Below are 22,754 nucleotides of genomic sequence, written 5' to 3' on the forward strand. Positions count from 1 at the left end.
TTCAAAAACATTCTGTGAGTTCATTTTTTTCTAGCCTTGGAGCGATTTTTTTACATTTAGATGAGTTCCCTTTCTATTAATTTGGAAGTAATGAATGATGTGATTTTTTAAAAAGGTTTCTCGTAGGTATCCGTCTTATTTTATTTTACAATATTAGTGTAAATATTGCTTGAGGTTTGTAGAAACATTCAACTATACCGAATTTCGCAGTCATTTAATCACAACATTCAAGGTCTACTTCAAAGTGTCTCTTTTGACGTTTTTTTCTTCGAAAAAAAAATCACAAACTAAATTACGAGATAAGAAAAAATTTATTTTTCATCGAAGACGCTTTTAATATCACGCGAAAATTACTCGTAAAAAAATTCCATTAAAATTTAATTCAAACTTTTACAAACGTTAACTTTATAGCTATCGGTGTCTTCGGAAGAACGAAACAGCGAGCTGTTTTCGGGTAATTAATAGTTTTCAAGTTGGATAAAGAGGGATAGAAAAAAAAAGTTGTACGTGAAGCATTAAAATATCATTTTTGACTTTCAACTTGAATGATGAAAAGTTTTTGTCTCGCAGTCTGGGTGTCAGCACGCGATATGCTGAAGGCTAAATGGGGTTTACTGTCTCAAAATGAGCTTACCAAAATGTCGTTTAGTTGTATAGTGATCTGTTTGCAGAAAAGTGGATGATTCGTGGATTGAAAGGGAGGAGGGAGAGAGCGCATGTTCTTATGATGATTGTTGATTCTTGATGAGCATAAGGACTCAGTTTATTTAAAGACGATATTTGCACAAGCGACTGGTCAGTTTATTCTGATAGGAGGTTGACTTGAAACAAATTCAATCAACGGAACGATTGAAAAAAAACTGAATTTTTTAATTACTTTTGAAAAATGAATTTTTGAATGACTTTTAGTTTCTCAGTACACCCGAATCTTACTAACATGGCGATAGAGAGGAAAAACGAATCCAAAGCAAATATGACTCACCATCCCCTCTCCCTTGGAAAAACTTGAAAGTATTGTGATATGAACAATTTAAACGATTGCGGATAAAAAACTATCGGCTATTAGTTTTTTCTGATTGCAAGATAGTTTTTGCTTTGCTTGTAGCTTCTTTGTTGCTTTTAAATAATTGTTTTCAAATTTCAACATTAAGAGATGAGAGTGGCTAACACTGCATCTGCTTCGTGAATTTCGTAGATAAAAAAAAATAAGATTGAAATTTTATTACAATAAGGTTTTTCAACCCCAAAAATTCAATTTTTCATTTTTATTTTATGTCTCAACCTCATTACAACTGATGATCCATTATCCATCTCAGGTTCTTCACTTCTCCGACTTCTTGAGTCCTCCCTTTGAGAAATCTCTCTCTTCACCTATAGCCCTGCTGGCTGCTGCTAAAAAGGGCTGACGAGTCAAAGCTTCGTGAGTTTTTAGGCGAAAATTAGATTTAAAAAAGTTTATTCAAATGTTTCCATAAAATCTGTCAAAACAGTCAACTCGAAACTTCTTTTTTGAAATCGATCACGTTGAGTTTCAGTTTCAAATTTTGTTTTCAAAATCTACACGGGTATTTTTTCATCAAACCTTTCACGCTTCAGAAAAACAGCATCTGTATCGCTAAATGTGGTCATATGTACAGTGATATTTCAACATTATAAAAATCTCATATTCCCGTCCGGTGTCCAAACTAAGGCTTAATGAGAAAAATAAATTTAAAAATTGAAAATCAATCAATCAACCATTACTCAACTCGTTTTTTTTTTCAAAATATTTCAAGAAAATGTGGGAGGAAGGAGGATACTATAAGGTGGTCCTAAAATTTCTGATCCCAGCCCTGAAAGTGGTGACCTCTGGTGAGAAAATGATTCCCCATTTTTTATTTTTTCCACTTTTGAAAAACTCGGGCTGCGGTGGGCCTCTCAATTTTCAAAAACTTGAAAAAAAATCCAACTTCAAAGCAAAATTTTCAAAATTCAAAAATTTCAAGTTCTAACACTTTTAACCCTTTGGAGGTTCTCTAGGTTTTCGGGTTAGAAAATTGAAGTGCCTTAATGAGTGTGATAGGGTACCTCGCCCAATTGGCCAAACCACAAAAAAGTCGAGCTTTTGATGAAAAGTTTTATAGGAAAATGAAAGTTTCCAAAAAACACAAATGTGACATTTCCTAAAAAAAAATTGAATGTATGCAGAATTTTTTTTGAAAAAATGAACCAAAAACATGTGTCAAAAACATTGAACAAATGCACTCTTTCAAAAAATGAAATAAAAATTGAATTGGAAAAAAATAAAAAAACAAGGTTGAAAAAAAGTCATCTGGCAGTTCACAAATTCAGCGAGAATCAAATCTTGTTGGCAAAAATGCCTTTGTTTAAAGCATGAAGAGAAGAAAAATCTATGTCGCTAAGAGAGGATTTTTTATCAAGTCATAAAATCTTTTAGGAAATTGAGCCGAAATATGGGACAAAATTTAGCGAAATTGCGAGCTTTCTCGCAGGAGGTAACTAATTATAAAAACATTTTCGCCTTTATTCACGAGATGTAGCATAGAATTTTCTTTCATTTTGGGAAAAAATGAGTATTTTATCACTTATTGGAGTATAGGAATATGAAGATGAAGATGAAGATGAACAGAAATAGTGAACAAAAACACAAATCCACAGCGTAAACGAAATGAAAGACTGAACTCGTAGATGAATTTGGATTTTTATTTAGTATTTTTACCATTTCTCTTCATCTTCATCTTCATATTCCTATACTCCAATAAGTGATAAAATACTCATTTTTTCCCAAAATGAAAGAAAATTCTATGCTACATCTCGTGAATAAAGGCGAAAATGTTTTTATAATTAGTTACCTCCTGCGAGAAAGCTCGCAATTTCGCTAAATTTTGTCCCATATTTCGGCTCAATTTCCTAAAAGATTTTATGACTTGATAAAAAATCCTCTCTTAGCGACATAAGTAGATTTTTCTTCTCTTCATGCTTTAAACAAAGGCATTTTTGCCAACAAGATTTGATTCTCGCTGAATTTGTGAACTGCCAGATGACTTTTTTTCAACCTTGTTTTTTTATTTTTTTCCAATTCAATTTTTATTTCATTTTTTGAAAGAGTGCTTTTGTTCAATGTTTTTGACACATGTTTTTGGTTCATTTTTTCAAAAAAAATTCTGCATACATTCAATTTTTTTTTAGGAAATGTCACATTTGTGTTTTTTGGAAACTTTCATTTTCCTATAAAACTTTTCATCAAAAGCTCGACTTTTTTGTGGTTTGGCCAATTGGGCGAGGTACCCTATCACACTCATTAAGGCACTTCAATTTTCTAACCCGAAAACCCAGAGAACCTCCAAAGGGTTAAAAAGTCTTTTTTTGAGTAAATGAATTCTCATCAGTCATCAGGATATTGACCCCATTCCTAGAAAATCAAGTCGGTCTCCTGGAATAACTGAAATTTGTGTTTTACATTAAATTTCAGCTATTTTTGGGGGTCAGCTTGGTTTTCAATGGAGGCGGCTCATATCATCATGAGAGTTTATTTTACTCAAAAGAAATTTTTTAGAGATAACAGAACTTGAAATTTTAAAATTTTACAGTAAATTTGTATATTCTATAAAATTTTTGAAAATTGAGGGACCCACCGCAGCCCGAGTTTTTCGAAAATGCAAAAAATAAAAAATAGGTAATTATTTTCTCACTAGAGGTCACCTTCGGGATTTGGGAGGGAAGAAAATCCCATTTTCGAAAATAAGGACCACCCTAGAAGATATGGATTGATTTTTCTCGAATCGTCAATAAAAATCTTTAGATAATCGCAGTGGACACTGGACACCCTGTATAAGAATTATGAATATCGCAATGCTCGAACTCCATTTTTTCCAAAAAAAAAAGTAACTTTAGTAGGCAATCAAAAAAGTTTGAAAAAAGAACCAAAAAGGTTACAAAAGTGGGCAAAACAAGTGTAAACTCTGAAAACGAATACCTGAGAAAAATTACATATTAAAAATTAAAAACTGATTGCAATAGAGTTTTTGGCAAAGTGTTTGTGAAATATGGATAATGACTGGAGGATCTTCGCCTTTAGAAAGGATTAGAATTTGAAACAAGGGAATTCCCAGGTACATGTGTTTTAGAAACAACAAATAAGTACACGAAAATAATATGAGCTCGAAAATCAAGCACTCTCAGATTTTTGTAAATTTGAATCTTTAAAAAAGTTACTTCGACATAAACCATTCAATTGCATAAACGTGGAAGAAATCGGGGCCAAAGCTAAAAAAAACCACAGCCACACGTACTCTATTCCCTGTACTTATATTATTCTTCCATCAAACACACATACAAGTCAATTTCACCGCAACATAAATCAAGTCTTCGAACACATGCATGAACAGAAACCGAACACATCAATACAGAGTAATTACCGTACTAAAAAACGGGCATTTTAACGATTTTTCTTCAACAACAATTTCATTGCGACCGGAAACCGGTTTACATTTAACAACACTACAATAAAAAAAAGAAAAAGAAAAAAAGGGCAAAATTCTAAGAACAGCTTCGCAGATGCGGTATCGTTCGCCGTTGTTTTTGTTTTCGTTTGTTTTCATCGCCTCATCGGAGACCAAAGAGTAGAGACCAGGGACAGGGAGAGAACATTAACCCTTGCTCTGGTGCATCACTGGTCAGTCGCGTCAAAATTTTGAATTTGCAACATGAGACATGGGCAAAAACGTTCGCTGGTTCGCGGAGTGAATCACCTGCTGGCTGCTAAGCTAAGTGCTATCATTATGGCTGCGGAATTTCTAGGAATTTCCGTAGGAAAGTGAACTTGATTTTCATTTTTCAAGAAATAAAATTGTATGTAAATGACTAATCTTGTCCAAAGAATAGAATTTCATCTTTCTGTAATCTCGTTACGTAATTATTCTGAGGTTTTTTAGATCTCCTTTCGATAAGTAAATGCTGATAGGATGCCGATGGAATCTCAAGAAGTCGAATTCTACTCGACAATTTCATCCAAGACAACTTCATATTGCATGCAAAAATCACAAAAAAGCACGCCGGTTACATTCTCACACAATATATTTGTCGAATACGACAACGAATATAAAAAAATCAACAGGTGGTTATGTTTGCACACCGCAATTTACGTTTTTTTTTTTTGCTTTCTTTCAGTAAGTAAACATTTCGAACGTAGACAGACACCATTCAACTCACCGGTATTCGCTCATCTTTATGCTTTTCACTCAACCAACGAGCAAACTACCGAACTTCATTGTTCATTAGCACATCAATACGACTGTGTTTATTGCTACAGATGACCACAGACGAGACGTGAGACAAAATAGACAATTTAATTCATCATGTATGTATTTCTGACACGACGCTACAGTGATAACGATCAACGGATTTCGTCAATTCATCTACATAATTTTGAATTGAACTCGTACCATTTACATTTTAATACCTACGGAGTTCGTTACTAATACTAACTTAATCTAACGAGTGAAAAGATTCCATTACTCACGTACAATTTTTTAGCAGTAACGAAGGGCAAACTTGTAGCACTCGGCGAGTTTCTTCTAAACAAATACACAGTTACACACAATACACTGTGGCAAAAAAACACAACTCTATAAACTAACCGCACAGGCACAATATGTAACGAAGTATTCAACAGACAGATAAATTTTACTTTTAACCGACATCGACACAAGAACACTGAACAACAGCTGAACTGAAGCACAAAATAATCGAACCGAAGAGGAAAAAACAGGCAACAATTCACAATTAAGATATTTCGTTACACACTAGTCAATTTCTAAATATTACTTTAGGGCTAGTTGAAAACAATACCGAGTTTTTTTGTGTACTTTTTCATTCACACTACCGATATGATCGCGTAATATTCTTCACAATATAAATAACGACGACGACGATTCCACACCCATACGAATAACCACACAGTCGTTGAAAAACTGCACTACATTAGAAACGAACCAAACGAACGCAACAACCGAATACATAAGACTTGATGCAGAAAGGTAGTAGGGACATCAAGGTCAACCGGTGCGACTGTCGAAGCACCCGAACACTGACTGATTCTTTTGATTCTTCGAGACAGTGTTACCAATACCAATCTTGAGTGTTTTTTTTTTACATTTTGAAGATTTTTGTTGTTTCTTTTGAATTTAAATTCTATTTTTCTATTCTCAGAATTTTTTTTAGAAATACAGAGAAGTGAGAATGGTTTTTCTAAGAATAGTTGTATATAGTGCGAACAGCTGAACAAAGATGATATGCTGAATGCTGATACGCCGATGACATGGATTTTGACTTTGACTTGTGAGAGGTCAGAGGTGAGGTTGGGTTGAGTCTTGAGCATAATAGAGAGAGGCCAAGAGAGGCTGACAATGAGTGACTGACTGAAGAATACATAGAAGGGGGGCTTACGGCTTACTTAAAGAATGAAGGAGGAAGTTCTGTTCAGCTAAAAATAATTCTCATTTTAGATCATAATAATTATCATATTAGTCCCACTTTTTCGATCAAAATATGGTAAGAAGTATTTTTTTTTTGCCAAAAATCATTGAAAATTGTCGTTTTTTGCAAAAAAAAAATTGCAAAAAGCCTCATTTCTTTTCCACAAATTGGTTTACAGTCTTCTTTTTAGTTTTTTTCGTCAAAGTTATCAAAATGTTTCTTTCATGTCAACAATTGAGAAAAAATGTCTTCTACTTACCTATCTTCAATTGAAAAAAATCTCAAAATTGATTTTCAACATAAAAATGAAAATTTTTCGTTTTTATTTCAATTTCTGACTTGAAAGAAACATTTTGATAATTTTGACGAAAAAACGAGACTTAAAAGCATATTTTGGGGGAAAATGAGGCTTCTTGGATTTTTTTGGGCATATACAATTTGGGCACATTCTCACTCCTGGCATACAAACTGGGCACACTGCTAGAAATCGCCCTCTAATGACACATACAAATTGGGCACATACAAACTGGGCAGGGGCACACTAGAAAAAAAAGAACGAAAAGAGCACATACAAACTGGGCACACAGGAAAGAATGAACCTCGCATTTAAAACTTTTATTTAAAAACTTGAATGTAAAAAATTTGTCACACCTGACCTGCGCATAAATACGCAAGTAGGTACCTAGTTTAGGTACAGTACTCTAATACGGATAATAGGGATGGATGGAAGTTTAATTTTATGTACCTAACAAGGGAGGTGCCCCAGGTGACATTCACCGATTTCAAAGATTCTTGCACCATTAGATAGAGGACGTCAAATTTAGCCTAACCACAATTAATTTTCAGGTGCTGAAGTTGATATTACGATTTTTGAGAGCGATTTTTCGATTTTTCACATCTCGTAAGTATAAATCCGAGTAGCAATTTTGAAAAATTGATCAAAAATAGCCGGCGCAGGTCGCATATCGAAAACTTCCATATTATTTGGGAATTTTAATACATATGATGACACTAACCCACAGTGAAATTTGTTGCTGCTGAAGTTGATATTTTGGCCGTGCAGGGCGATTTTTCGATTTTCACATTGCATATTTTGAAATAAAAATTGGTCAAAAAATATCAACTTCAGCAGCTGAAAATTTCACCACGGGCTAGTCTCATGATATGTATTAAAATGCCCAAATAATACGAGAGGATTTGGTATGCGACCTGGGCCGACGATTTCTGGGCAATTTTTCAAAATTGCCATGTGAAAATCGAAAAATCCCCTGGGATTACTGAAATATCTACTTCAGCAGCTGAACATTTGGGGTTAGGCTATGTCCGATGTCCTCTATTCAATGGTGCAAAAATCGTTGAAATCGGTGAATGTCACCAGGGGCACCTTCCTTGTAAGTATTGTAAGTACATGAATTAGCAGGTACCTACCTTGTTGATGAGTACCTACATATGTACAATTGTACATCTTGGATGAAATCTATTGAGAACATATGTGTGGATACATGTCCTATCTATTTTACCTATTTGATTATTTTCTAGTGGCTTCTTTTCGATTTCGTTCATTTTTTCTAATGTGCCCAATTTGTATGTGTTCCTTTCGTTCTTTTTTTCTTATGTGCTGTTGTATGAGTAATAGGTGTGTACAGAGAGTGAGCTAGTTGGATGAGTCAGAATTCGAGGAATAGGTTGAGGAGTGAGAGAATGAAAAGTAGGACACTCAAACATGACGATTCTATATCGTTTATTAATTTAGTACATAGCAAGCTAGACCATAAGTATGTACTGAGACAGTTTAATAGTTGAATATTGTACATTATACTGAATACATCGTTTTGGATAGAACCTGCCTATTATTTCATACGACAGAATTGGCACCCAACAAGGAAGAACCAAGGTAAATACTCCGAGAACAATGGTAAATAATTCGTTGAATTAATTAATTATTGAGTGATATTATTATATCCGCACCATTCGCGTAATTATTATTTTAATCATAAGTGAAGAAAAAGCACCAAAAGTGAATTTTCAAGAAATCAACTAAGGACATTTCTGAAATTTTGAGCCAAAATCCAGGACCAGCAAAGCTCAGTTTTTTTATAAAAATGACAAGAGACACTCCAATAACAACTGAAACACTCATTTTCCATCCAGGTTCATTTTCTGGCCTGAAAAATACTGCAGATGAATTTATTCAAAAATATGAACTATATGCCAGTATAAATGATTGGGATGATGTGAAAAAATTCAAATACTTTCCTGCCTATTTGACAGATTTGGCATTAAATGTTTACTATAACATGGACAAAAATGAAGTGAAAGACTGGAAAAATTTAAAAGCACAATTTTTATCAGAATTTAATGGCAGTGCAAATAAAGATTTGGCTGAAATGAAATTGATGAAAAGAAGACAAGAAGAAAATGAAAGTATTTTAGAATATTTGACAGATGTGATTCGATTGTGCAAAACTTGTGATGAAAAAATGGAAGAAAGAAGAATTTGTAGGTTTATTCTAAAAGGCCTGAAACCTGAGGTAATTTCTGCAATTGGAATGAGAGAAAATGGAACTTTGAAACAATTGAGGGAAAATATCCTGTGATAATGGAACTCATTTTAAAAATTCAAAATTTCAAGAAGTGTGCAAAAAATTAGGAATTGAGTTAATTTATAGCTCTAGCTATTCAGCTCAGAGCCAAGGATCAGTAGAAAGGAAAAATGGCACACTTTGTAGCTCCCTTTCACATTACGTAAATGAAAATAGGACAAATTGGAGTGAATTTATAAAATTTGTAGTATTTTCCTACAGTACCACTCCAGTAGCTAGATTTAATGGATTGAGTCCATATTACATTTTATATGGCCAACAACCAAATTTACCAATTGATAACAAGCTTGGATTGAATACAAAAGATAAAAAAGATAGACAAGCCCAGATAGATGAAATCCAAAAAATTAGAAAAGAAATTCCTGAACTGATTTTGAAAAATCAGAATGAATACAAAAAGAGTTACGACCAAAAACACAGGGAGGTTTTATACAACCCTGGTGATCTCTTACTCTTGGAAAAACCATGGAAACATTTGGGAAAATTGAAAACAAAATATACAGGACCTCATAAAGTACTGAAGAGAATAACCCCATTAAACTACCAAATTGAAGTTGATGGAAAAGAAGATACAGTACATGTACGAAGATTGAAAAAATATATTCGGAGAAATCCAAATCAAAACTGCTGAGAAAATAGGATAAGAAATGAATAGGATTACAAATAGGTTAAGAATTTTAATTTTATATTATATCATAAGATTCCACATGTGCGCAGTGTGGATAGAATAAGTAGACTAGAATTATAATAGGAATAGAATTTTAAAATTATAAAAAATTAGAACAAGAAAAATCAGCAGAAATGTAGGCCTACAGAAATAAAGAGAGAAATAAGAGAAAAAATTAGAGAGAAAAAGAAAAGCTACTCACCTTTATAGGTGAAAAAAGCAAAAAGAAAAAAAAGAAAAATGACAAAGAGAGAAAAAATTAGAATACCTACCTATTAGAAACTTTAGTATACCTACTATAAGTTTGTGTAGAAATTTACTCAAATATGACAAAATACCTACCTATCAAGAAACCTTAGGGACATGGTATGGACCATCTGAGGCCCTACCATGACAGAATGAACTAGAAGGGAGGTACTAGGGGAAAAGTAGAGTACCCTATTACCACAATCCCTGAAGGTCATCTGATCAGAAATCAGATTGTAAGTTGTAAATATAGGTACCTACATGGTTACCAAGTAATATTTTTTAGTACCTATCCATTGTACATATTTCTAAGAAAAAAAAAAAAACTGGTCAAATTTTATAAATAGGTAAATTGTAATACATAGCATGAGAAATACTTCAACCTATAAATTTTAGTTCAAAAAATCAAACTTGATCAATATTCATTTATTTACTCATTATTTGTAAACAATAATGTTCAAAAACTGACCAGAAAAACACTGTTTCATTTTAAATATTCTTGTTTTCATTTTATAAGCATTTTTTTTTTACCCATAAGCATCAAAAAATGTAAACTGTTTGTAAAAACTTGGCATAAGATGTTTAGAATTTTACAATAATAGACTAAGTATTGATAAGTGAGGTCACTTATTTTTTAAAGGAAGAGGTAGATGTTGTATGAGTAATAGGTGTGTACAGAGAGTGAGCTAGTTGGATGAGTCAGAATTCGAGGAATAGGTTGAGGAGTGAGAGAATGAAAAGTAGGACACTCAAACATGACGATTCTATATCGTTTATTAATTTAGTACATAGCAAGCTAGACCATAAGTATGTACTGAGACAGTTTAATAGTTGAATATTGTACATTATACTGAATACATCGTTTTGGATAGAACCTGCCTATTATTTCATACGACATGTGCCCAGTTTGTATGTGTCATTACTGACCACCTGGTGTGCTTGCTTATCTTGTGCCCAAATTGTATATGCCCATTTTTTTGCAGAAAACGACAATTTTTAATAATTTTTGGCAAAAAAATGAAATTTTTCAGCATATTTTTATCAAAAAAGTCGGACTTTTCAAAGATGTAAATCTAGCGGGAACTCTGGCTTATTTTCCGTGGGCAATTTAGCGGTTTTTAGCTATTTTTTGAGATCAATCTGGTGGGATTTAAATTTTTAGAACGGCAACACTGTAGTCAGTGTAAGCCTTCATTTTGAGTTGGAAGTCACTCAGAAAAAATTTTAGCATCGGAGGGGAAATTTGGGTCCAGGGTCCTCAACTCAAAGAGGGACATTTTCGAAAAAAATCAGCCCCTACTCGGCCAGTTTTGGGGAAAATGATCTGCCAATTCCTAAAAATACGTATTTAGAGCAAACGGTTGAAAATTCTTCAAATCACTCATTTTTCGGTAAATAATACAGGGTGCCCAGAAATATCGAGTACCCCAAAGAAAGTTTTTCATTAAAAATATAGGTTGGCAACGTGAAATAGATGCATATGATTGGTTGTTATCTCTCCAGTCCAACAACCAATCATGTGCTATCATTATTATCATTCACTGTGACCAACCAAAGTATTTTAGTAGAAAACTTCTTTAGGGGTACTCGATATTTCTGGGCAACCTGTAAATATACCTACTTGTTTTGAAAATTTTATTTTCTCAATTATATAAGGTATCCAAATAACTCATTACCGCCATTAAGCCAAAATATCGAAAAATATCATCTCTGAAACAGGGAAATATTTTGGGATAGAGTGGTACCAATCATCAAGTCATTACAGTGAACTGCAAAAAAAACAAAAAAATTCGTACAGTTTTCGGCAACTTAATTTTTCTCTTTTTTTTGAAAATTACCAGTAATTTGTATTTCTTTTGCTTCAAAAGTGATATCTTTAGAGTTTTGATGTAGACATTCTTGATTAATTGAGATACATTATGAAAGAAAAAAATTTCAAAACACGAATTCACCGAGAAATAAGCAATTAGCTAATTTTCAACCCCTGTAACCCTAAAAAAAGTCTCGGATTTTGACAGTAATGCCTTAGGTTGATGAAGAATCTCAAAATTATCTTTCAGAACTAATTTTTTCAAAAATTCCTCTCTTTGAGGAACCTTATCTCTCCTCCGGGGGCACTTCCGGAGCACTAATTTTTTCTGACTCTGAGTGACTTTCAACTCAAAATGAAGGTCTTTACTGGAAGTAGCCAAAAATGAGGTAGTTTTCTTCAAGTGGGGACTTACCCCAGAAGTTTCAACCCTCCTGGTCGTACAAGGGGCTGTGCCAAGGGCCCTCAAAATTGGGTCACTTTTGACAGTAGCGAAGTCAACATTTTTCCACGAGAAAGATAAATCAAAATTTTCAGACAGGCTTAATAAAATTGAAATTTTTTTGAAAATACTTTTTCAATGTGACATTGAGAAATGGAGCACAGGAGAATTTTGAAGTTATGGAACCAGCTCTACTTCCGATGGAAGTTCCATAACCAACCAACTACACCACCAGCTGAAAATCCAAAAGCAGAACTAGGGGTTTTAAAAAGAAACCTGAGTAAATAATTTAATTTTAATTTTAATTTTTTTACAAATCCTTTTTTGGAGACAGTTTTATATAGACAGGTTGAATCTCCACAGTTTTGACCAGAGATTTCCAGCCAGTTTGAAGAGTAACTACGAGAAGAACACTCAAAACTCAGACAAACTGGCAGAAGAATCTGATCGGATTTGGACATTCGAATGGATTAATCTACTTGAATAAAAGCGATGATTACTCGTAGATTAGAATTTAGATCTATTCAGAGCTGATCAGATCCAATCATTTTCCTCTGAGAACGGTTTCTATAATTTGAAAAGCTCAAAATTTTTCGAGTGTGCACATTTCAAGTGGGGGACACCTGCAGGATACTGTTCTGTGAATGATGATTTGTATAGTAGATAGGTACCTCTACCTACCTACTTACTAGGCACTGTCTACCACGATTCGATAAAGTAGATTTAATCATCTACGAGAGCCCTGTCAGAGCCACTTCAGAGATTTTGGACCGTCCTAAGGCCCCTGTGTTTGGGAACCCCTTTTGATCTGAAATTGAGACTATAGGTTGGTCTGCATTCAATTGGAAATCAACTCAATTTATAGCGAACTTTGAAGGTCCGGTCCTCGAAAAATGTTAGTTGGGGTAAGTGATTTTCTCCGAACCTTACGATTTAATTAATTTTATTCTTCATGAATATCAACAAAAGGTCGTAAAACCTATATTAATACATCAGTCACATTACATAATTATAAATTTTAATAAATATCTTATCAGTTGAAACTGGCAATAAGTAAGAAAAATTGCTCCAACCTGAGAGAAAAACTTTTCCAGATCAGTTCCGGTTCATTCTTTCAAAAAATTTTGGTTAAGGGTTCATCAAACAACAAAAAGTCGAAGTGTTCTTCATTTTTTGGAGGAAGAATAAAATAACATTTTGCATTATTTTCGTCATGATTTCTCAAACAAAAAAATTGCAATAAATGACAATGGGCATAAATCTTAAATTAAATATTCGAATTTGAAGCTGTATGCTTGAATTGAATTTAGAATGTTGGCATTTGAAATGATCAAAGAAATCAACCTTCAACCCTTTTTAATATCTCTACGAGATCTTTATTTTTGTCCAGTTCACCAATACCTACTTATACATTTCACATTTACAATCACATCGATATAAATGCACACACAAGATAGACCTACAAACACGGATGAGAAGAGGTTCGTTGCACTCGATAATAACTTTTACTTGCCCTTCGTTACATAATTATAATTCGATTATAAAGAAAAGCCAATTCGAACCATCCTTTCCTTTCGGAATCCACACCCAAACAATAAGACAGTACAACAGACCATCTAACGCAATTGTGGGCGAAAAAACTACTCGCATCAAAGTATACTATACACATAGCCCTGGCTTGCATTGTGACAAAAATCTGATAAATGCACCCAACATGTATTACAATCGAATTGTGGAGCGCCGAGTGCATTCTAGTATATCAACCACCTACACAAACGGAACCGGTTTCAATTGGCCGCCAAGAATGTGAAACTGTCGACTGCAAGGTACACACACATAAATTCCGATCTATAAAGCATCTTCAGACTGCACAGCCACAGCATCCGAACAATACAACGAATTAAACGTTTTATTCGACGAATTCTTAAATATAACATGAAACCTCTCATCTTGCGGTATAAACTATAGTATAAGAAAGAGGTAAGTACAGAATCCGTCGTTCTAAAACTCATTTATCGTACCTATACGAATGAAATTTCGAAATTGAAATAAAAAATAATAATAAGGAGACAAAAAAACGCAACCAAACCAAACACATTTATACAGATATGCAGATGAAGTGAAAAACAAAAAAATGTGTAACAGAAATGAACATTACTTACTTGGAAGAAGAAAATTTGCGTACTCATTATAAAAAGAGAGACAGAGATAGAAGGGTATTATATAAGGCCGCAGCATCGGAGTAAAAAAAATATTATATATATTTCGTCTAAAACAACGAATCCTTTTTCTACGACGAATGAGATCGTTTAAAATTCGCAAACGTTTAAAATATACAAAAATATGTAAATCATTCCATTATAAAGTAAATTAGAAAGTATAATGGGAATTTTTAAAAAACAGTTATGAGTAGGCCCCCATAGTGCTGGTGCACTTTTATGGTCCTGTTTATACAAATTATTTATGAAAACTTTCAGCGGCTACACGGTAGACGCGCGACTGGGACAGCTTCCGGCAAAAAAATGTCAAAGTTTTTTTTTTCGTTAACCGAATTTTTTACCATTCATCTCTTTTTTCATTGAATTGTTTTCCATGTAAATCATTACGACAGACGTAATTTAAACTTTGTGAAAAACATCCGAGAGTTTACTCGTTGTTCGTACTCGTTAGTATTTCATCTTATAACGTCTTTCTTTACAAAGAAATTATTATAAACAAACAAAAAAGTAGAAAAAATGGTAAAAAAAAAAATAGGTAACGTACGAGTAAAAAATTCCATGTCTGGAAGTCCATTTTAATGGCCACGACGAACATTCGTTGTTGAAATATACATTTAACGACCAAACATGCAAATGAGAAATTTTTTTGGCCTGTTTTACAAACGAAAAATTACCCCAGCGTAGTCCATAGCTCCATATTACATAGAAATTTAAATTTTTATGATGTTAGATCTCGTAAAGGAAGCTTTTATGATGTATTTCATGTAATTGGAGCCTTTTGCGCGGTTTCGAGGTTACCACTTTTTCTCTTCCACTTTCTTCTTCTTTTCTTTTACAGCTTTTTTTTTTTTTTTACAACGATATATTTATATATTATACGCCGCCGTAGACAAAATATGCATACTTGATGAAGTACATACATAACTGCAGTAAATATCGTAACATCAATTTTCTTTCCGGATTCATTCAGGTGTAGTGTGCGCTGTATAACGTGAAAATTTATTAGGTTTTTCCACTACGCCCGTTTCGTATTCCTCTAGAGTGCCATTTCTGATTAAATTAATTACTTGGATTTATATTTTGCGATGAAAGACGACGTGAACAAATTTAGACCGAGTTCAAAGGTATACTCGCGAATTTGCCACGTAGGCCACGTCGTCGCGTCCCAACGAAATTGTTGACGTAGTTTTTATTCAAGCATTACCAACGTGTTAATTGAATAGTTACCAACCCTGTTGTTTTTTTATTTTTTTGTTTCATTTTTATTCGATTCTGTGACGTTATCTTTTAATCGCTTACTCGACTGATTTTTCGATTACTCCGCCAAAATACGAATGACATTTTGATGTTTCCAATTTTTGAGATGTTGAACAATTTAGGTTTCACAAATAGGAAGGGAATTTAAAAATTCGCCCCTTTCTCTTTTGAAATTGTAGAAAATTCAACTTCTCACACAATAAAGTTTACTTTTCAAATTATTAATTTTAGGAACTTCCAATTTTTGATATTAGAGGCCACCACTTTTGAAAAATTTAAATTATTCAGAATTTTTCAAATTTTATTCTACATATATTTAGGGTTCCAAACTCCCTCCCCCCCTCACCACAAAAAATCTCAAGTGCCTTTGCCTTTGAATTCGACCTAATCAAAGGCCCAAAAATTCAGCATTGTGGTAGTGCTTCATCACAAAACCGAAATTTTCAAGCACTATTTCCAGAAAGATGTGTCGAAGAATGCGAACAGTTGATCAACAATTTTCTCTAAGCCATTTCTTGCAGGATTTCACAAAGATTCACACAAAGGTCATTAGTTCATTACGCAAGCAAGTATTTGGAATCAAACAGTGGATGCATTTTATTCAACATTGCTTTTATCCACGAAAATCTAAAAATTTGATCGAATTGAAGTAGAATGCTGAAATTAGGTTCGTCCTTCATTTAAAATTTCTTTAATCGATTGATGGTGGTTTTGAGCCGTTGCAAAGCCTCCATGGGAATTTTAAATTTTCTAGTTTTGGAAAATTTTTCATAAAAATAATCACAATTTTGAATCTACCAAACATGAACTTCAATCATTTCCTTCTTGATTGATTCAAGCACAAATTTTCTAAATCGTTTTCTGCCGGTTCAAATTCAAACATTTTCTCCAGTGAGTGTTTGTTTTTGGAAAAAAATGAAAAAAAAAATTAAAATTTTGTTTCACACCATTTTGATCTCTAAAATGCATCCACATACCCTACTGGCGGTTTGGAGCAATTCTGGAAATGATTTTAAAATTCGGTTTCTTTTTGAAAAAAAAATTCTCAGGTGCCTAATCAGGTCTTTAAATGTGGAATTGAACTGGCAAAACAATTCTTGAAAATTTGTCCCTGAATCGATTGAAAAGGTCACAAAAGAGGGTATTCTAATTCGAATTTGTAAAGGCTGATATTCACTTTGGTCCATTTCAAGACAATATTTTTCCAAAACTGGAAATTCTAAAAACATTTTGGAAGCAAAAAAATCGAAAAATGAAATTCAGCACCTGAAATTTATCCAAGTGATGGTAGTTTCTATTCTGATTCTGCTTTGCTTTGTTCAAAAAATTCTCTGTCAGTTGAGAAAAAACAAATAGAAAAATTTACCTTCGTTAATGTTTAACAAAACATCTTCGTACAATTTCTACGAACTCGTTGAAACGAACTTTTATCCCAATTTCTATAACTTTCTAGGTGAATTTAACCAATTTTTCATAATTTTTAAGCAACTTTTGTACCACACACCACTGTTCATAAGTTCAACGAAATTTTGTAGAATTTTCTTTAGATTTCAGCCATTTTTATGACCATTTTTCCTCCTAATTTTCTTGGAATATAAAAAAGTTAATTTTTCATTTTTGGGGAATTTTTTTTTACAGAACTTTGACGACATTCCGTCAATCTATTCTTAATTTTCGTCACTGAGTATCTCTTCAGATAGGTAGTTCATGTTTTCCAGAAAACTATTTTCGAGAAAAATTTCAAACTTTCAAATACTCGCCAAAAATGAAGAAATCATTTTACAACCTAAAAACTCATGAGGGAGGGGAAGTTTTCCATGTTTTTTTTTAAAAAAAGATTTGAGATATTGTGTACGACGAAGAAAATTTATGAGAGTAAAATTGATCTCCAAAATGCAAAAGTTGGATCCTGATTCAAAAATTCTCATAAACGAGAACTAGAGTACCTCAGTGGAAAACAAATTTTCATAAACTCTGAAAAATTCCGAAAAACTTTGAGACACATTCTATTCTTTCTATCAAGTGAAGCTCCACCGACGAAAAATTTCTCGAGAATCGCAGGTGCAGTATTTACCCCTATATAAAAAGAAACCCATTGCAGCAACGATACATATTTCCATTAAATATTACGAATAAACGCGAAGGATGGGTAATGGAATGGTAATAATGATCGTAAAACAAACGTTTGTCAAAAAAAGAGGAAAGTAAAGCTCGCCATGCTGGCAGTGCTGGTGCTGGTGAAGTACGGATTATTCAAAATGGTCGTACCGATATGGTTCGTTGATTAAATTACCAATGTTAATGGGTTAGGGTTTTAATGACGTATAATGTAACATTAAGCGTTTCATTCAACCCAGAAGTTTACAAATTTAGCGCCGCCGTCTCCTGAGCCGGCGAAATAAGATAAATTACGAGCTTGTATTAATATTCAACTTGGACGCGAGCGACGATGCTGCAGCGCTTTCTTCTTAAAATACTCATACTATACGAGTAAAAGCAGCAGGCATAGTGTAAAAAGGGGATTACGACGACCGAATTATTCGCACGCACGTGAGCATCGCAGATATTTTACATTTCCACAAACACTTTTTACACTGATTTTAATCCGTCAAGCGTGAATCCGTTCGATGCATTTAAATGTGTACAAAAATTCAAACTTGACGAACTCTCTTATTCGTATTGTGTGCTCGATGTTTCAAAAAAACATCATCAAGATGACGCCTCGATGCTCGGCATGGGTGCTAACTTTGCTGTGAATATGATATCTACCAACGAAATGACGATGGGTTTTGTTTGGTACCACGTGTGCTGTGCTTTCACCCCTTACGAATCTATGAGAGTATTTTACTGTAGGTAGGTACTTTGGCGATGGTGTATTTATTCGCGAGTTGCTTATCATTGCATAAATCTGAGCGCGTGCGTTTGTATAATATTTAGTAAAATTAACACAACGACGTGCTTTTACCACATCAAACTGGTATATGGGCATATATAAAATCGTAACCAAGATTAAAGTAAACAGTGTCGAATGGTAAATGCATTTACCATAGGGTGTACAGGGGCAGGCTCAGCATTGGAAAGCATGTAAGGGATGAAAAGATATTATGCGACGCGAAAATAACCGCTAAATAGGTACGCGGTGGTGGTGCTGTGGAATACCTTGTCCTATACTACGAGTAGAGCTGTTTGTGTGTGTTTTGATAGCGAATGAGATTCCAATTATAATCGCCAGTATTTAAATGTAACGTATTTTCAGGAATTTTCCATAAATCTACGACTAAGTGGAGAGAAAAACATATTTTATATTTGAATGTAATATACCTATAATCAAGGCGTAAAATGATACAAAAGTTTCCAAAAATTGATTTAAAATCTCCTCAATTTTCATAACAATCACAAAAATGATACACTGCGAAAATTGCATAAGATGGCGACTTTGCTTGAAATTTTAAGTAAGTATCAGAAAATCATTCAAAAATTCAGAACCTCATAGAATGGTTAAAAATAAAAACAAATTTGAGAAATATCGCCAAAATTAAGCAAAATTCAAAAACATATTGTAAAGATTGCATCAGATCCATGAAAATGCTTAAAATCCTCAGATGGTACATAAGTTCAAAAAAATACTGAGAATCGCTAAAATAGCTTGCAAATCAGCGAAGATTACATAAAAGTACTTTGAAAATTATTGAAAATTAGGTACAAAGTTCAAAAATGTTGCAACAATCGCGAGTAAATTTGCAAAATTGATACAAAAATTGTCGAAAATGACGGAAAATGTAAAATTCAGTACTACGGGACATATTAAAGATGGCGGAGGGTTGTGCCATTTTTTAGTGTTATCAATTCTGAGTCATGATTATCCGCAGAAGTTTGTATCTTGAGCATCTCATTACATGTCTAAAATACTCCAGTTTTCTCCTTTTGATCGTTTCTACCAGCTCCATGTTCTTTCTGGCCATCCTCAGCACCTCCTCACTGGGATTCTTTTGCCATCCATGAAATTGTAATAGTTCTATGGTAGCACCACATCTCGAATGCCTGAAGTCCGCGCATTGAGTCCTGCTTCAACGTCCAACTCTCACACCCTAAATGCGGATGTTGTGTGCTTGATTCTTTCTTTGATCTTTTCACTAGGGTCATTTACTAAAAAAAATAAAATAAAATAATGCTGGTCAGCAGCGAGGGACCAGAGAAAATTGCAATTAGCGTGATGGGCAAGGTGCTGGAACAGGTGGAGAGCTACAAATATCTCGAGTCCCAGTTAATATGTACCTATGTTGAAATATCCTTCAGGGAATGTAGGGCCCCAACATCAATAATTCCACTCAAAAACCTTGGCTTAAATTGCCTAGGTGGTTATAGGTATGTACATAATTCAATTAAACTAAATTTGTCAATTACTCGTATATGTAGAGGTAGTAAGTAATTTTTTTTGTTTAATCACCAAATGAGGCAGATAAAATTCAATGTTTAGACATTTTCCCACATTATTTCCTTTCTTCGAAATTCAAGTTGATGCATCCTCAAGCTGATGGGTTAAAAAAATTATCACAATTTTCTGAACGTTTGAAATTGAAGGAAAGATCTTCATTACTATTCAAAGTTGAATACTTTATAAAACAGTAGTTGTAGAAATTACGACATTTAATGGCAGTACAGTACTGATCCATGAGTGGATATAAGATGCATTTGGGGCCCAGGAAACATTTCAACAGGACAACAGGATCTCGCTAGATATTGTGAATTCGTCGAAATGAAAATTTGATCAATGGGAAAGAGTAATGGTTATTCGCAAGAAATGCCGAATATTGGCTCCCCTTCTTTACTTTCCGAAACATGTCGAGTAATAGCACAGCTTTTTTGTGGGAGCACGTGGGGGTACCCCTTCAATAAATGTCGAAAAAAATGAAAAATTGTCACAAAAACTAACAAAATGAAAGAATTTGTTTTTTTTTTTGGTGTAAAGACATACAAAAATTATGGACGAACAACTTTCGAGAATTATTAGAACGTCCCCTCAAAAGAAAGAAGACAAAAAAAGGCCCGAGTAACAGAAGTGTTTGAGTAAGAAATGCAATGTTTATCATAGAAAAATTTTCCATTAAGAAATTAGATTCTGAAAATTTAAAAATGAAATTCATATTTTCTCCAACTCTGATTATGTACCTACTGATTTTATTCATTATATAAGGTCACTCTGATGGTGTATTATCATTCAAAAAATAACTAACAACCTGTATGAAATTTTCAGGGTACCTACTACCTACACTGATTTTGGAGTATTTTGTGCAACATATCAAAAGGAGACTGCTCTATAATTTTTCAAATTGGAATATGAATCCACTCAATTTTTTCAAATTTTTATTTTACATTTACTTACCTTTGCTTGAGGTGATTGCAAAATTTAAGGTCACCTTTTTGGAAAATTGCTTTTTAGTTTTCAAATTTTTTGCACAATTTTCGTATATTTCTCATAGCTTTAACAACATGAGAAAATAAACAAAAAAAGAATCAAAAACCGATTAGAAACAAAAATGGGTACGCATCAAAATTCAATTTATGTAATAATAATGCTGTTGAGATAACCAACCCATTTTAAGAATTCGACAGGAGACAAGAAATTTGTTTTCTTTGTAATCTATTGAGAATGTATTCGAAATATTTTCAATTTTTCACCTATCTTGCTGTGCCATTTCTTTAATTTTCTTATTAAAAGTATCTCGTAATTTAATTTGAGTCTCAGGAAAAGAGCAATTATGTTACGGTGCTTGCCCAAAAAGAAGCCAGTAAATTTTGACCAAATTCAGCAGAAAAATTCAATTAGAGAAAACATTTTAGCTCCGGAGGTGCACTGGGGGGGGGGGGATAGGCTCTCGAAAAGAGAGTATCTGTGAAAAAAGCGTGTTTTCACTCCTGTTGCCACTCAACCTGTTCATTCGTGTTTTGAACATTTTTTTAAAAGAATATTTCGCATTATATTAATTATGCCAAAACATCGAAAGGTAAAATTTCTGAAACTGGAGAAATATTTTGGAACGGAGTGATGCCAATTTTTGGATCATTACTGCCAATTTCAAAAATTCAAGAAAAACATCCGAAAACTTATTAGAATTTTTTCGATTTTAGAAATTTTTAATAATGACTAAAAAATTGGCACCATTGCGTTCCAAGATATTTCCCCAATTTCAGGAATTATATATTTAAATGTTTTGATTTTATCGATAAAAATGTTGGAAAAGAACAAAATGTTCAAAACTTGAATTTATCCAAAAATAAACGATTTGCAAATTTTTAACAGCTCAGTAGAACCGTAATGTGTATAGTTTGAAAACTGGCTGAGGCCAACAGGAGTGAAAAAACCCACAATTTTTTCAAAAATGTCCCCTCTTTGAAGGCCCATTTTTTCTCCTCCAGGGGCACCTCCGGAGCTAAAATATTTTCTCTGAGTCATTTTCAACTCAAAATTAAGGTCTCTGCTGAATGTGGTCAATGAAAAGCGCAAACGATTTACGAAAATCGCAAACAGTTAATAGCCTTGAATATCACTGTATGAAAATCAGAATGGGGAAACGCTCTATATAAATCACAACATCAAGCAATTTTCTGCTCGATAGAAAAACTTGAACTTGGATCTACGAACAGAAGCAAGATAATATGATACCGTTTAAACGGTAAATTACATAGGTGAGTTTTGGCCAAGAGCCCAAATCTAAGTACGTGTTTGTCTCTTGATTTTGACAACTGTTGCAAGCAAGCGGATTTGAATGGCTATAGGACGAGCAAGCAAGGTAAAATAGGTTAAACGTGATACGCGAATCAAAGTACAGAAATCACGGTTCAGCAAAGGCTTCTCATCAGTATAGAGGTAAGTACGTGGGCGAGTAATTGATAATTGTCCTCTTGGAGACGTCGGTCGATGGTGAAAAGTAACCATAATAAATCCTGTAATACGATAATAGTTATTCGCCGGGTGTAATGGCACAGGTTGATAATTTGTGTTTCATTTCGGTCGTCGTCTCGTGTCGGCTTT

The 22,754-nt window shown here is 33.6% G+C and overlaps 1 protein-coding gene across 3 annotated transcripts in view; it reads right to left on the bottom strand.

The window, feature by feature from the left end:
* The window catches only part of kek5 (kekkon 5), a 574,429-nt gene that overhangs the window by 162,639 nt on the left and 389,036 nt on the right, over positions 1–22,754 (bottom strand). Inside the window, exon 1 of one of the 3 annotated variants that reach the window (XM_065351302.1) lies at positions 5,526–6,058. The exons of 1 other annotated variant lie outside the window; for it this stretch is intronic. The gene's annotated coding sequence lies outside the window, so the exon portion shown is untranslated. Of the gene's footprint in view, positions 1–5,521; positions 6,059–22,754 lie in introns of those variants that run through there. One more of the 3 variants, XM_065351303.1, reaches the window with a different exon arrangement.

The sequence above is a fragment of the Planococcus citri genome, chromosome 2 (assembly GCF_950023065.1).
Source record: "Planococcus citri chromosome 2, ihPlaCitr1.1, whole genome shotgun sequence".
NCBI classification, from domain to species: Eukaryota; Metazoa; Arthropoda; class Insecta; order Hemiptera; family Pseudococcidae; genus Planococcus; species Planococcus citri.